Genomic DNA, 16,829 nt, shown 5'->3' on the forward strand with positions numbered 1-16,829 from the left:
AACTAATAAAAATGATATATATTTGGATTTGGTTGGATATGGTCGAGTCCCAGTTTCAAGTCGGGTGGTGTTCTCTTAAGCTCAGGTCAAGTCGAGTGCAAATGGAGGACTTAAATTTCAAATCAAATTCAATTGGACCAAAAACTCGACTCTATCCGACCCATGACTATCCCTGATTATAAGGGTCAATGGCACTAAATGCCTCGAATTATAAACTAACAATACGATTTAATAGTTAATCCTAAATTGTCCTGTATGCTTTAAATATTTTAGTTCGGATTAACATAAACGTATTTAAAACACACGGATCAAATTCGAAACATGTTATACTAATGCACTTATCAACAAATTAGATGTAAGGACTAATGGATGTATAGTGCAATTAATGATAGAAAAAGAAATGAAAATTGGATATAAAATCCAAAATCAAAGCAAACACACCTCAGCATAAATGCTTACCAAACACCATCGGGCCCTCCCCTCCATAGGTCAATTAGTTATTCTTCTTGTTGTCTAAATGCACAGCAGCACAGCTAAGAAGTAGGTAAAATTCATCACCAAGCATTCTATTTTATGTATATTTGATCACTCGTTAAAAAACAATAATACTAACATAACATTTTTTCAATGCCGACAAGACATTAACTTATGATGTCATGTTAATATCACCATTATCGTGACCAAATAAAAACATAAGATAACATTAAATATGATTTTAAAAAAAACAATAGTTAGGTGATTAAAACAAAAAATAATAGATAGGTGACCAAATATGAAGTCAACCCCAAAAAATATTTATAGAATGTTTAAATCAAGGGAGTTGTAGCAGGGATACTTAGTGGACAAACTGTAATTGTGTTTTTTTTAAATGATTCCAAATCATTTAAGTATAGAATTAGGCCAACTAACATATAATTAATATATAGAGAGAGAAGCGTTAAAATTCTCAAAGCACATGGGCCATTCACCACCAACCATGTGCATGGATAACCAATGCCTCCTACTATTTTTCTCCCTATTGTATCCTATTAAATCCTATTCAATTCAACATCATTGTATCTGGCACTCCAGAGAGCCGTGCCCCCTACTTTGTTTCCTCCCAATTAGCCCTGCAAATCCAATCAATTCCTTACACATAATCATCGTTCTTAGGTTGGTTGGTCAATCATTTTTTCCCCACAATACCCCATTATGATGTCCTTTTCCCCCTTTAATTACCCTGAAGTTTGTGCTTAGTTTACCATGTACCTGGATTTGGGATCACATAATAATTTGTTCAAGGAAATGAATATGACTTATATGTATCCAACTTACGCCTACATAGTTTCAGCCCAAAATATCACAAGTTAAAACAGTTGTTGGAACTCAAAACAGGAATTAGCCTGCATAGTCAACTATGCAACCTACTATGGAGTTATGGAGTACTTAAATCAATATATAGGTTAATCGGTTTCACATCGCTGAGTCCGACTGAATTCCAGAGTTTGCTCCTGCTCTACTTTCCTTCTTTTGAATCCTGATGTTTGTTTCTTTGAAGAGATGTGTCTTGTTTTATGGTAGATGCTTTCCTGAGGAGTGATTAATGGATCTTTAAATTAAAAGAAAAGGACAAAAGTTACGAATCACCGACAATGACAAAAGTTTTATGATTACCTCTTCTCTGAGCCCGCCATTTTAGATGCTCCATTTGGTAATTGGAACCCATTTCCCCTGCATTTACAACATAATTATCAATGACGGGATTGCATAGATATGCAAGTGGCTTGAGCAGATGGTTTATAAATCAAAACCTGTAACTGCATTAAGAAATCTTATGCCTTGGGAGTGTCTATTTGTTGTCACTTTATCTCCATTGCTGCTCATTCAAGTACATTTCAAATTGATCAGTTGATTCTCTTCTTGCTATATCTCTAAATGGGTTTCTAGTTGCAGAAGAGATAATTTGATGCTATCAGTTGCGCACCTTAGTGCCGGTTTGAGTGCTTCCACAGACAGTAGTTTAACCGGCTTAGAGGGTTTTTTCAAGTCTGTTCTGTCAGATAGAGGATCAACCATGTATATCCCTTCTGATCTAGGAGGATTTCTAAATGCTGTTCTCAAGTTCTGCAAGAGGAATATATGTCACTCATGAAAATTAGAAAAGTAATCGGTTGAACCATTTAATTTGACAACAGAAGGACACAAAACAAAAAGGATCATTGATTACCTACCCTCCCATTAACTCAGTTAGCTTAGTAGAATATTCTTCTGATGCTTCTACATTACAACAGAAAAGAGTTATCTAGGGATGATTACATCCTACTCCAGTGTGGTTGGTAAACGAGACAAAGATAAAAGCATGTCGTGCCTACCGATTGTGATATTGGCAGTAAGCACCCTGAAGTCTGAAAAAACATAACATTACTCAGTAACATTACTACCCTCCCATTAACTCAGTTAGCTTAGTAGAATATTCTTCTGATTTCTACATTACATAACAGAAAAGAGTTATCTAGGGATGAATTACATCCTACTCCAGTGTGGTTGGTAAAACGAGACAAAGATAAAAGCAATGTCGTGCCTACCGATTTGTGATATTGGCAGTAAGCACCCTGAAGTCTGAAAAACATAACACATTAAAAGTAGATTTAGAAAGAGATACACTACATAGACAAAACATACAAAGAAGACTGGATAGCATGGTGCCTCATATGCAAATGGTTAGAAAGTTGTTTAACAGGCCTCATGATAAACATAAGATGCCAAATTGCATTGGATGAACGAACATAAGAATGAAACTTCATGATGTCGCATCTAATTTTGTATCAAAGATTCTCAAAAGTTGTTTTCTTCTTGCTTTAATAATTCATCAATCCACACTGCAAACATTCAGCACATTACCATGCAGTACAAACAAAACTCCAAACAAGGTAAAACTTAATATCGCAAGCATAAGTGGAGAGAGAGACCACAATCATTCATTCAGAAAGCCTACTATCATCTTTATGAGAAGCTAGTTGCTCTTACATCACCATCATTCAATTACGTATACCATTTATAGTACGAAAAGATGGTTCTCCCGGTCCCATTTCTAACCAGGTAAGTATATGAGATCCATTGAGAAAAGACGGTCAATATATCAAAAGTCTCAAGTAGGGTTGTAAATGAGACGAGACAGATCGGTAGTTACTCGAGATCGACTCGATCAAAGCTCGATAAATACTCGGATCAAATAAACTCAACTCAAGCTCGAATTCTTAACGAGCTGCTTGATACTCGACTCAAAAATTCGTGAGCAGCTCGAAATATAATATATTAACATTTTATTTTTTAAAAAATAAATTATTAATAATATTAATATTTATGTATTAAGATTCAGGTTCGAGTTTGAAGCTTCAATCTAATTAAATTTAAGATTTTTTTTCATTCCAGTCTTTTCAAGCTGCTCACAAATTACAATTCAAGATTTCGAGTTCGAGTCGAGCTTAGGGGAGTAAACGAACCGAGTCGAGCTCAAGTATTGGTGAGCTCGACGAAACTTTAAACGTAAACTCGAAAACTCGTGAGCTAAAATTTATAAAGCTCAGTTCAAACTCGAAATTATTATTAAAACTCGACTCAAACTTGGAAAGACTCGAACTAAAAAAATTTCAAAAGTTCAATTAGAGCTTGAAATTGAAACTCGATTTTGAACTCGATTCAAACTCGACGAGTTAATTTTCATTTGTTGAAACCCCCCCTTTATACACCCTTTTTACCCCCTTATTCCTCCAAGAACCACCGATGTGGGATATGAACTACTTTCAAACAGCAACAGCAATGGGATTGTCCAAATTCACACCCCACCTTCAACTCCGATCCCCATCTCCAGATCTGAGGCAAACCCTTACCCAACAACCTTTGTGCAAGCTGACACGACTACTTTCAAACAGGTTGTCCAAATGCTCACTGGTTCATCGGAGAGACTGCTAAACAAGCTTCATCGAAGCCTCCAACACAGGAACATCAACATCATCATCAAGATCAAGGGATACCACCATCAAGATAGTCTTTTCCCATACCTCCCATGAAAAAAAACTCACCCAAAAAACAAAATTTCAAGCTTTAAGAGAGGAGGAACAGTAACCAGAAGAACAACCTCATGATGTCAACACTTTCCTGCCTTCAGTGTTGCAAACAATGGCGGCGGCGGTGCTTATTATTCGCCGAGATCTTGTCTCCGAGCTTGCTTGACTTCCCAAAGCTAGCTCTTAGCTCTGTTACACCATTAAATGAGGACCCTTACAACAAGTCTTCGCCTTCTTTAGGGAATTCATCTGACGAAGACAAAGCAATAGCTGAGAAAGGCTTTTACTTGCATCCATCGCCCAAGTCAACTCCTAGAGACCCCGAGCCTCAGCTCTTGCCACTCTTCCCGGTTACTTCCCCCAGAGTTTCAGGCTCTTCTTAAGGATTCAAAGAAGAAAAATGATTATGTTAGTTTGAGAGTGATTTGTCAAGAAAAAAATGAAGTTTATGAGGATCTTTCTTCAATTGTATGATTTGATCTCGCTTTGATTATGGTAATGCTCTTCCTTTTCACCATCTTCTTTCTCCGTTTATTCTTGAATTTTCACCTGCTACTTCAAACCACAACAATTACTACTAATCCTTTGTGTTTTGCAATGAACATGGCATTTTCCTTTAGTTTTGGTCTGATTTGTGGTTGTGGCATTGTGTTCCATGGTTTATTGTAATCTTTGCAGCTCTTTCAGCTAATACCATGAGTCCAAGTAAAATTTACTCACTGTAGGGTTTCACAGACATTATAGTTGTTGTAGGAACACTAAAGTGGATCTAGCAGTGTTCTGTGGTTGCAAACGTAGAGCTTGCCTGTTAGGTATTGAAGGAAAAGTTGAATAAGAGGTTGAGTACGATAGGCCACCGCCGGCCACACCGTATCTGAAAAGCTGGTGAGAGTCCATACTATGAGTTTGGCATCAGCTTTCCAAGGCAATGATGAGTTTGGCATCAGCTTTCCAGCAATTACCGTATCTCAGGAAATTTAGTTAAATTTAGGTTTCATATTATTTTTTGGTAAATTAAGTTATAGTCCCTAAACTTGAGCACCCTTTTGTAAATCCATAATTTAATTCTTTATTTGTATGTTGAATTTTAAGCTTATTTAAATTTAGTCATTAGTTTAATATATATTGCATGTTTAATAAATTTATAGTTTGGTATGTTATATTTTAATTTTTGTATTTCAATCATATTTATTTAAATTTTCTTATTTGTTTTAAATGATCAGGTGTCATTTATGTTATTTTCCATATTATTTTAGCTTAAACCGAATAGGATCAATTACATATAAAACCCTATAGTTTATGCGCATTTTGTATTTAAGTCATTGGTTTAATTTCAATTTGTAAGTTTAATTTTACATTACGTGAATTTAATTATCATTCTAAAGTTAATATATTTAGCTTAAATTAGTCCTCACATTTAGATTTATCTTAATTTAGTCACTGTTTAGGATTGTTTTCTTTAATTAGTTGTATATTTATTTGCATGTTGATATGTTTATATATAAGTATGCAATTGATTATTTAGGAGTCACATAACATCATTTTGCATAATTTGTATGTTACCTTCATGTACATAACTTAACCCCTATCACATAATTGGATTTAGGTTTAAGGTTTAAGGTTTATTGTAAAGATATTATTAATCAACTTGATATCGATTTATGAGGTAAATATAGTTTAGGGTTTAGGATTTATAATTTAGGGTTTTAGGGTTCATTACAATGACATTAATTAAAATTTGAGGGTAGTTATATTATAGAATTTTTAATATTTTTTAAAATTTTATAATATAAATAGTGTATTTTTAATAATAATTTTAAAAATCTAAAATTATAATATAACATTTTTTCGAGCTGCTCACGAGTTTTTCGAGTATCGTTTTCGACGGCGCCTTGATCGAGTCGATCTCAGTAGCTCGCGATCTGTCTCGTCTCATTTACAGCACTAGTTAAGCTTAAAATTTTAAGCTCGCGAGTTTTCGAGTCAAGTTGAGCTCAGCAATACTCGAGCTCGACTCGTCTAGTTTACACCCCTAGTCTCAAGGAATAATGTAGCATACTTGTTTACGATGAATGTGCAAGCCATTCCATCCTTTCTTTTTCCCTTGCAAACTCCATAGTCATTGAAGTACCAATCTTTAGCATTTGATTGGATGCAGTAGCATTCAAGGAAAATCCCAATCCCTACAAAATGATACGGAAGGTAATACTTTCTTCACGAAGAGTACCCAACATAAGCCATCAAACATGAAAAGTTGATACCTTGGGGTCTTTGCGAACACTGAAACTGAACAATGCAAAAACTGTTCCAACCTGCTCTTTACAATTCCGCTCATAAGCATCACCAAACAAGAAAATAGAAACATAAAGAGTGTCTTTCAAGTAATCTACCTCATGAAGTTTATGTATAGCTATGTTTTCATTCAGGCCTTTGCAAGTAATAAAAGCAATTTACAAGAAAAAGTAAATTACATACTTTATAGTAGATAGTCGAACGAAACGAATATCAGACAAACGCTCACTAAGCTCCACAAGACTGACAATTGCTTCCTAATAAACAGAAGAAAAGATAACAGTCAGGGCTTTTCTATCTGGCACTTAGCTCATGATTTTCCTCCCATAATCGGAATAGTCACCCGAATCTATGCCAGTTGGAACTTGGCTTTACCTTATAAGCAAACCTGAAAACTTCTCGAATATCATGTGAACACTGTGGCTTCGACTTGGCATGTCTACCAACTGGTTTGGGCTCATAATCAAGGCAATACTCGACAAAATTCTTAAAAACAGACAAGTCTGATTTCCCTCTCTGCCTTGGCGATCCATCATCTGATAAGTACCCTATAAATTTAGCCCAAACAACCTTGTGAGAATAAACCGAGGGATACCCATTATCAGATTCGAATCAAAACAAAAAATAACCAAAACCCATATGTAAAACAGCAAACAAAATGCATACGCAGAGAGGGAGAAGCCCAAATAAAAAGATACCCAGAAGGCTTTTCAATGAGCGAACCCGGAAAAAGCCAAAGAAACCATTAGAGAAGATATGGGAAAATGCTCACCTGGAAATGAGAATGAGATTTGAAGGGGAAGAAGGAGGCGTTTCAAAACCCTTTCTTGGAGGGAGAGAAGGAGATCGATCGTCTTCATGGCTTGTCATTGGTAGTGTTGTAAAAGTAAAATGGATTTAGACTACAAAAAACAACGTTGAAGCTCTCTGTTATCAGATTAAATGAGAAAAGGAGGGTTTTCATACGTAAAGTGGGGGAGACTAAAAGATGTTTTGGAGGGAACAAAACAAGTTCGCGGCTCCGCCGAACTTCTAACTAGCCCAATCCAAAATTCATCCACTATTCTCTTTTAGCACATAATTTTTATTATTTTTTAAATCATACATAAATTTTTATTTTAGTTATTTGATATTAAAAAAATTAACAATGACGCTGACATTCACCTTAAGTTAATGTCACAATATCGTTGAAAAAGTAAAAAAAAAAATATCATGTCAGCAATTCTATTTATTTTTTAATGTACGGGTGACTAAAATATAACAAAGACGAATTATATAATATTGAAAAAAAATAATTGAATGAGTAAAACATAACACAAAAATAAATGAGTGACTAAATACATAGTTTACTCTATATTTTAATACTTGAACTTCTCCCATTTAAATTTAATTCACAGATAATTTGATATCTAAATCTCTTTGTTTAATCTAATTAGGTTTTAAAGAAAGGAAACAAATTTTCCTTTCATTTTTGGTTTAGGGTTTATGATTCTACAAGTAATGAACCAATAAGATGTAGTCAACGGGGTTTATGATTCTACAAATAATTGACATTATATTTTGGGTTTAGGAAATATTAGAATGGATTCTGGGACAAAAGGCATAAAAATCAATATGTATAGATAATTTAATTGGATGATTGATATAATAGAAAAGCAAAGTGTATTGAATTCATCGACTCTGCCAAAATTCCAAAAAAAATAGCAGTTTTTTTCTCGAGAAAAAGTCGCAAACCAGTAGTGTTCAAAGGGTAAAAACTCAATATAAAGACTGACATTATGTTCGTTGTTAGATGTGCTCCTCTTTCATGCCAAAGAGGCTCCTAATAACTACAATGGTGAAGCCCGCCATATACTGTCGACGTTCTTTCTGTCGACACTGCTGGTCGCTTATTGCGCCGCAGATGCCGGAAGTACCGAGGCAGAGGAAGAAGAGGAAAACAAGGCAGAAGTCCGGTGACGTATGACGCAAGGTCCGTGATCGTCAATGGTAAAAGAGTGCTTCTGTTTTCGGGAGCTATTCATTACCCCGAAGCACCCCCGATATGTGGCCGGACCTGATTCAGAAGGCTAAGCATGGAGGCATCAACACGATCGAGACATATGTATTCTGGAACGGACGAACCGGTTCAGGGTCAGTTCAACTTTGAGGGACAATATGACTTGGTGAAGTTCATCAAGCTGATTCATCAGAATAATAGTATGCAGTCCTTAGGTTGGGACCCTTTGTCCAGGCTGAATGGAACAACGGGTAATGATGATTCAAAGTTTTTAATCTTTCTCAAATTCTTTTTCAATGTTATTGAAATGAATCTTCTTTTCTCAAACTAGAGGATTACCATATTGGCTAAGAGAGGTCCCGAATTATATTCCGATCCGACAATGAACCGTACAAGGTAATGATCCTTTTCCAAGTGTATATGATAAGATTACAAGATTTCGTATATGACAATAATTCGAACTTGTGCAGGAACACATGCAAAAGTTCATCACCCTGATTGTCAAGAAGATGAGGGAGGAGAAGTTTTGCTCCACAAGGAGGGCCTATTGTCTTAGCACAGATCGAGAACGAATACAACACTATTCAGCTAGCATATAGAGAAAAAGGCGAAAGCTACATTAAGTGGGCTGCGAAATTGGCGCTCGGCTTAGATGTCGACGTCCCATGGATCATGTGCAAGCAGATGGATGCCCCAGATCCCATTGTAAGTTATATATGTATAATTGATAAAAACAAAATGGAGAAAAAAAAAGTAGTAATATGCATACTTGGTTCTTCAGATCAATACATGCAATGGAAGACACTGTGGAGATACTTTCCCTGGTCCGAAAATCCGAACAAGCCCGCATTGTGGACCGAGAACTGGACTGCACAGTGAGTAGTATTTATACGAATATGTTGGTTTATATTGGCTAATGATGTGTCTATCTCTTGATTCAGGTTCAGAGTATTCGGGGATCCACCATCCCAAAGATCAGCTGAAGATTTGGCATACTCGGTTGCTCGCTTCTTCTCTAAAAAATGGAAGCATGGTTAACTATATGTACTATGGTGGCACAAACTTCGGCAGAACGAGCTCTTCGTTTACATCGACTCGTTACTATGACGAAGCCCCTCTTGATGATATGGTAGGATTAAGATCCGATGATCTATGTATTGAAGTCATCTTTGCAGCTAAGTCTTACATGTTCTTACTGTAGTCTTTTGAGGGAACCAAAGTGGGGTCATCTCAAGGATGTTCACAAGGCCTTGAATTTATGCAAGAGGGCTCTGCTTTGGGGGGTTCCTACTGTTGAAAAGTTGAGTGCACATCTAGAGGTAAGCATACATTCATGTAGATTAATCGTATTGATTTTCAGTCAGGGAAATCGATACCGGTGTAATGTCAAATGCAGGCTATAGTGTGGCAACAACCTGGAGCTCAAGCGTGTGCAGCTTTCTTGGCTAACAACAACACTCAGCAGACACAAACAATGAATTTCAAGGGCCAGCAATATCGGTTGCCACCTCGTTCCATTAGTATCCTCCCGATTGCAGGACCGTGGTGTTCAACACTAACCAGGTACACTCAATTCTTCTTCAAGTTCCAAACATTTTTATTTACTTGCACTGTAAGTAACTTATCTTTCTTTCTTAACACAGATCACAGCTCAGCATAACACGAGAAATTTCGTGATATCGGAAATTGCTAACAAGAACTTTAACTGGGAGATGTACAGGGAAGTCCCTCCAACTGAAACTGCAATGCAATCCCCGGGGCCAATGGAGCATTGGATATTGAGCAAAGACAACCGATTACGTATGGTTCATAACTAAACGCGGCCTGGAGGGAAGTGACTTGCCGTTGAAGAAAACAAGTTCTCCCGACTTTACGAGTTGCAAGCGAGGGCCATGGAGTCCATGCCTTTGTCAATGGTGAATACATTGGCACTGACCACGGAAGCAAAGTGGAGAAGAATTTTGTTTTCCAGAAACCTGCACCTTTCAAGGAAGGGACAAACCATGTCGCGCTCTTGAGTTCGTAGGGGACTTCCGATAGCGGAGCCTACATGGAACGTAGATACTCCGTCCACGTTCGGTCACCATCCTCGGTCTCAACACTGGTACACTCGACTTAACCGAAAATGGTTGGAGCCATCAGGTTGGAGTTAGCGGAGAAAAGAAAGAAAATATATACAGAAGAAGGCTCCAAGACTGTTACGTGGACCAAGCCTGACCAAGGAGGAGCCATTACATGGTACAAGGGACATTTTGATGCACCAGAAGGAAACAATCCGGTTGCCATTACGATGAATGGTATGGGGAAAGGTTTTGTGTGGATCAATGGCAACAACATTGGCAGATATTGGATGTCTTATCTCTCTCCTCTAAAACAGCCGACTCAATCCGAGTACCTAAACCCTAAACTCTAAATCTTAACTGTATACGAATCGGTAAAGACACTAAGATTGTTATAATCTCAGTACCATATCCCACGATCATTCATGAAGCCAAAGGACAACCTGATTGTCATCTTCGAGGAAGAACAAGGTAGCCCTAAAGAGGTCTACATATCAGCTAACAGGGACTTAACCTGCAGTGTCGTGTCCGAACTCCATCCGCCATCACCGAGGTTGTTCGAGAACAAAGGCGGCGTCATCCGACCTGGTGAACGACTTGAAACCCAAGGCTGAGCTGAAATGTCTGGACCAGAAGGTGATCTCGAGAGTTGAGTTTGCCAGCTTCGGCGACCCTTTCGGAAGTTGTGCAGCCTTCGTTCAAGGAAACTGCACCGCTCCAGCAACCAAGCAAGTCGTTGAGAAGCTCTGCATGGGGAAACCACATGCAAATCCGGTGGAGGCGGCAGAATTCGGTGACATGACCGGTGCATGTCCTCCTAATACACCCAAGATTTTGGCTGTCCAGTTATTTGTGGTAAATAAAAGGCTAGGCAGTGTATAGCGAGAGGGCTTGAATGGAAAAGCTTGAGTTTTTTTTTTCATTTTCTTGAGCTAGGATCAGCCAATGTTAGTGCTCTCAATAACCTTATATTGCAGTATTTAAGAAAAGATTAATTAAGTTTTTTTATAATTAGATTCAATTGCAAATGAAAAAAGTTAATGAGATTTAAATTTTAAAACAAGTGTACTAAATCACGTAGAATCGCATCCTCAATAATAAAATCATCTATATTATGTTTCTAATTATTAAGTATTTTGTTTTAATGAATTAAATAAAATATATAAAGTTGCCATATTGTTCTTAATTCTAAAACCATTAATATAAGAAAATTAAAATATAAACTAAATAATTGATTAAGATATATAAATCCGTATAATAATATTCAACAATTAATATTACATATACTTCAAATATATTACAAAATAATAAATATTCGAAATTAAATACTATTTTCTACAAATATATGAATTAAAAAAGGGAAAAGTTAAATATCCACAATATTTATACGCTATCGTTGCCATCCATTTAAGCTATAAAATATCCAAATATAAAATACTCTCGCAGTCGCAAGTTTTAATTTAGAGTGAACTACGGTATTTTACTCACTGTACCTCAAAAAAATATTACAGTATTTTTAGTTAATATTTTGAATTTTGAATACAATTACTTTAATCTTAAAAATATGTAAGAACTATTTTATTCATAAATTTTAAAATATATTGTACACATTTTTATCACTAGCATATTTAATTGAAATTTGAAAAGTGACATCCTATTTATTAAAATATTGAAGGGCTGAGTTTGATACGACCAACGGCTTGCAGATGAGGGACCTCTAGTGTCAAGCCTCAACCGACGCCTGTAGCTACTATGATCGATCGTCTTGGTTAATGGGATATTCCGGGTTGGAGATAAAAAAAAAACACGAGAGCTTTCTTTGTAAAATCTATCTTTAAATTATCAGATATATAAGAAAATAACCAGAAAGATAGACGTTGAAAAACCATTTGATGCATGAAGGTTCCAAAACACATTAAAGTCTGTATGATTGGTGTTGAATGAAGAATCTCAACGACTTTTGAAAGGACTCGTCGACGGATCATATAACGGATGTAACAATAGTGAAGAAACATATTACACGTCCTGAAATTCAGATCGGCTAGATGAGATCGGGCGAGCATGGTTAAACAGAATAAATAGGATGTTTTGTGTTAGAAAGATTGATTGTCGGTTAATCTTCGCAATCATGAAGATTTCGCTACAAATGGACGACAATGGTATGCACTTAGCCGTCTCTTCCACGAAAAATACTATTCTAAGAAGCCAATGAATGTCAACAACATTACCAGATGGTAGAGAATATCTACGTGAGAAATACATGCGTATGGCAAAAACCACAAGTAGTTACTAATATTTTTAAAAATTATTAATAAATATACTTTAAGTAAATAATAATATTATTTTTTATGAAATTAACAATATTTCATTTTATTGAAAAATTTATTATATAAGACGAGAATAAAAATATAATTGAATATATGTTATAATAATTTTAAAAACATTTATTAAAAGTATTATTAAATATATTTTAATAGTTACTAATATTTTCATTAATATTAAATATATAAAACAAATTTTCATTAACATCCCGTCTGTGGATAGGGGATCCTTTCTGAGAGAGCTTGGTGTTGTTGAAGCATCGGAGCCGGGATGTTATCTTGGTCTCCCGTTGGTTGTGGGGAAAGGTAAAAGGGCAGCGTTTAATTTTATTAAAGATAGAACGGAAAAAAGAATCCAGGGATGGACGAAGAGATTGCTGTCTTTTGGAGGGCGGGAGGTCTTTATTAAGTCGGTGGTGCAGGCTCTTCCGGCGTATGCTATGTCTTGCTACTTGATTCCGGATGGGGTTCTGGAGGACATCAAATCACAAGCTAGATCCTTTTGGTGGTCGGGTAAACAGAATACTAGAGGATGGGCTATGGTGACTTGGGATAGAATTTGCAAGGCCAAAAAATTTGGAGGGATGGGGTTTAGGGATCTTCATATGTTTAATGTGGCGTTATTAGGGAACCAGATTTGGAGATTTATTCATGATGAGAATTCGTTGGCTTTTAAGGTGATTAAAGCTAAATACTTCCCTAATACCTCATTTTTTGAGGCAAGGCTGGGGTCTAATTTTTCATATGCTTGGGCTAGTCTCATGAAGGCTAAAGAGGATCTTAAGGATGGGTTTTTTTGGAGAGTGGGTATTGATAGTGGAATCAGGATGTTTGAAGAAAACTGGGGTGATGATTGCGCTATTGAATGGGGAGAAAGATATGTGGATAATGCTGCGAGTCCGGTTCGGGTTGCGGAGTTCATGGTTCCCGGGTGTGCTAGGTGGGATGAGGATAAGGTTGTTGGAGTGCTTCGAACGGCGGATGCAGATAAAGTGCTAAAGACGCTAATTGCTCCTGTTAGAGAGGATCGGTTACTGTGGAAACATCATGGTTCTGGTTTCTATTCTGCTAAATCGGGTTACAATTGGTTGATGATTCGTTCTAGCCCGACCTTGGTGGTGGACGGCATTTGGAACAGAATTGCAAGAGCTCGGGTCCTTCCAAAAATCAGAATCTTTGGATGGCGTATTTGCCATGATGCCATCCCTGTGGGAGCTAAATTGGTTCAAGCGAGTATTGGTAATGGGGTCTGTCCGTTGTGTCTCTTAGAGCTGGAAACTGTTTTGCATGCCATTAAAGATTGTCCCAAAGTTAGGTCGGTCCTGGAGATTTCGGGACTTTCTCAGGGGATTGTTGAATGGATCGGTTCCTCTCCTCTCTCCTGGCTGACCTTTGCTCATTCCAAATTGGTTAATGAAGGGTTTGATCTTTTTCTTACTTTACTTTGGAATATTTGGAATCGAAGAAATGATTTGGTTCATAATGGGGAATTGCAATCTGATTGGAATGTTGTTGTTTGTTCTTCGAATTTGGTTGAGGAGTTTCGTAAAGTAAAGAAGGTGGATGTCATTGATAGGGATGAGGTTCGTTTTAGCCGTTTTAGGAGATGGATTAAGCCGGGGCAGGAGGAAATTAAAGTTAATGTTGATGGGGCTTTTTGCAAGGAGAATAGAAAGGCGTCTATTGGGGTTGTGGCCAGGGATTCTCAGGGAATGGTGATTGCGGGTCTTGCAAAGATGATTAATCCTCCGAGTTCGGCTGAGTCTGCTGAAGTTGCTGCCTTTACTGAGGGTATTAAGTTGGCGATTGAGAATGGGTGGAATAGAGTTATTATTGAAGGTGATGCTATTTCGATTGTCAATAGATTGGCCAACAAGAGAACAGGGAAGATTCAGGACTTTTCAACGATTGGATTGCTGCTCAATGAAGCTAGGCTTTTATTGTCGAGGGCTCCTACTTTTAAAGTTCATTATGTTAGTAGGGAAGCTAATCGTGTTGCTCACACCCTTGCGCATTGGGCTTTATCGAACACCAATCCAATTTGGTTCTATTTTGATGAACCCGAATGTATTAAGCAAGTTGTAATTGATGATGCCATTGGAATATAATATTTCACTTCAAAAAAAAAAAAAAAAAAAAAAAAAAACGTAAGTCAAATTTCAAAAAAAATATAAAGAAAATTATGTTAACTAGAAAAATGAATTACATTCATCAAGATGTTTTCCAACGGAAAAATGACGAAAATGAAACAAACACATCCTAATACGCCACTTCAAAGCATCAAAAATGATAGGCAGTGAGAAAGGTAGACCCACATTCTGGGTTCAGAAATATACTACACTTGGGTTGCTAAAACTGGGGATCACGATAAATCAAAAGATCCTTGCCCTTCATTGATTGCATAAAGCAATTTCTTGTACATAATTTCCTGTTTGGACAGCAGCAGTCATCGATGAGGAAATAAGATCATGTGCGTGAATATATACATAAAATGGTACACGAGGATAACCGTTAATAATACCTTGGTTATGGAGGAAGCTTCAAGTAATTAGCGCAAGTCATGACGCTGGGCAAGTCATCATCTGCTGATTCTGAAGTTCCACTTCTTGGAAGTAGCAGCAACTGCAGAAGAGGAATGCTGCAAGCCAGATTTCAGACAAATAGATTAGTACCACAAACATAAACCAAACAATAACCCAGCTAAATGTACACCTGAATGAAGCATTTACTGTTAAGATAACAATATTCATCAAGATCCATGTTACTCGAACTTGGAGGCGTCAATGCGACAACGAGTTTGCAATAATTTTGTTTTTCAAGTAGTTTACATTTGGAAGATTATACCTACGTATCCATTATCTAATATGTCAAAGCTCAGGTGCCAACATGGGTAATCTCCCTTTAGGGGCAACTTCAAATATTAAAAATAGTTCCTTGAGCGCTTAAATGTTGGCGTAAACAAATAATATGTAAAGTTCCTATCAGCCGGGCTTTGATCTTAATTTTCCGGATGTGATGTCACATGTCGACAACAATGTAGAAGAGAAGAAACATAGATATTGAAGTTCCAATGTAATGCAAGTTACCTTTCTAACAATTGTAAGCTTGGATTCAGCACTGCCAGACCACCAGGTGGAAGTCTAGGAGCACCGGTAACAAATTGGCGAATGCCCGCTGCTGCTCTGGTGTAAATTCTCCATAATTTTAACTGCAAAATCACAAAACCAAAAATTCTCAGGGATAAATATAGAATTCAAGATACTTGAAGTGTTATGAAAAACATACATTAAGAATGGCAGGGCTCTTTGCAGTATATCCATGATCAAATTATGTGATCAACAAGTGTCTCAGCCTGCAGTATTTTAAGTTACATCAAAATCAAATAGAAAACCAGTTCTAAGAAATTAGCAATATTATCACATTAAGTGTCAAATTACCTCCCACAGCTCTCTACGACGCACAGCAATAGTCCAACTCTTGTGGGGTAAATATTTGCAATGATGAAATATCAAAAACCTGCTTGTTATAAAGATATTAACATTGCAATGAATCTCTAAACTCCTCATATGCAGATAATTAACAAAGAAATCCAAAATAAATCAAGCTGTGATCAGTCAAGAAAACTCAGAACAAAGAAACTGTACCTGATTAATCCAGCCCGAAATGCTTCCATTTGCCGAATAATTCCACCCTTGACATTGCCAAGGATATGTAGTCTTCTAAGTTATTGATATCCATGATGCATTTACAGGATGTTGGAATTGTCTACTGAAAAGGAATAGAATTAAGTTAAAGACGTACAATTCATCCCCCAGGTTTCAGTATATAATCTGGATAGCCTGGAATTGTAAAATCCAAAAAGAGATCTTCTTGGGGCCCCACGGGCGTATCGGCAATTGCAGCACTCTTTTCACCACCTGTTGATTCCAAGTACTGCTTTCGACAAACAAGGAAATGCAATTCTTGCAAATTTTCCCAAACTCGGCGTCAATAGAGAGAATATCATACAAATCAGGCTCTGCAATATATATTAAGAGATAATTGACATAATAGTAGAAATGTTATAGGCATACAAATATACAACCTAAGTTAAATATGATTCAAGTGTTTA

General features: G+C 36.8%; 3 pseudogenes; 1 reads left to right on the top strand and 2 right to left on the bottom strand.

Annotated features, from left to right (window-relative positions):
* Window positions 1-1,594: 1,594 nt before the first annotated feature.
* On the bottom strand, window positions 1,595-6,937 carry LOC120179358 (annotated as a pseudogene).
* A 1,241-nt stretch (window positions 6,938-8,178) lies between these two features.
* Window positions 8,179-11,319, top strand: LOC120179359 (annotated as a pseudogene).
* Window positions 11,320-14,913: 3,594 nt separating this feature from the next.
* On the bottom strand, window positions 14,914-16,456 carry LOC120179332 (annotated as a pseudogene).
* Window positions 16,457-16,829: the final 373 nt, after the last annotated feature.

The sequence above is a fragment of the Hibiscus syriacus genome, unplaced genomic scaffold, assembly GCF_006381635.1.
Source record: "Hibiscus syriacus cultivar Baekdansim isolate YM2019G1 unplaced genomic scaffold, ASM638163v2 tig00112411_pilon, whole genome shotgun sequence".
Taxonomy (NCBI): domain Eukaryota; kingdom Viridiplantae; phylum Streptophyta; class Magnoliopsida; order Malvales; family Malvaceae; genus Hibiscus; species Hibiscus syriacus.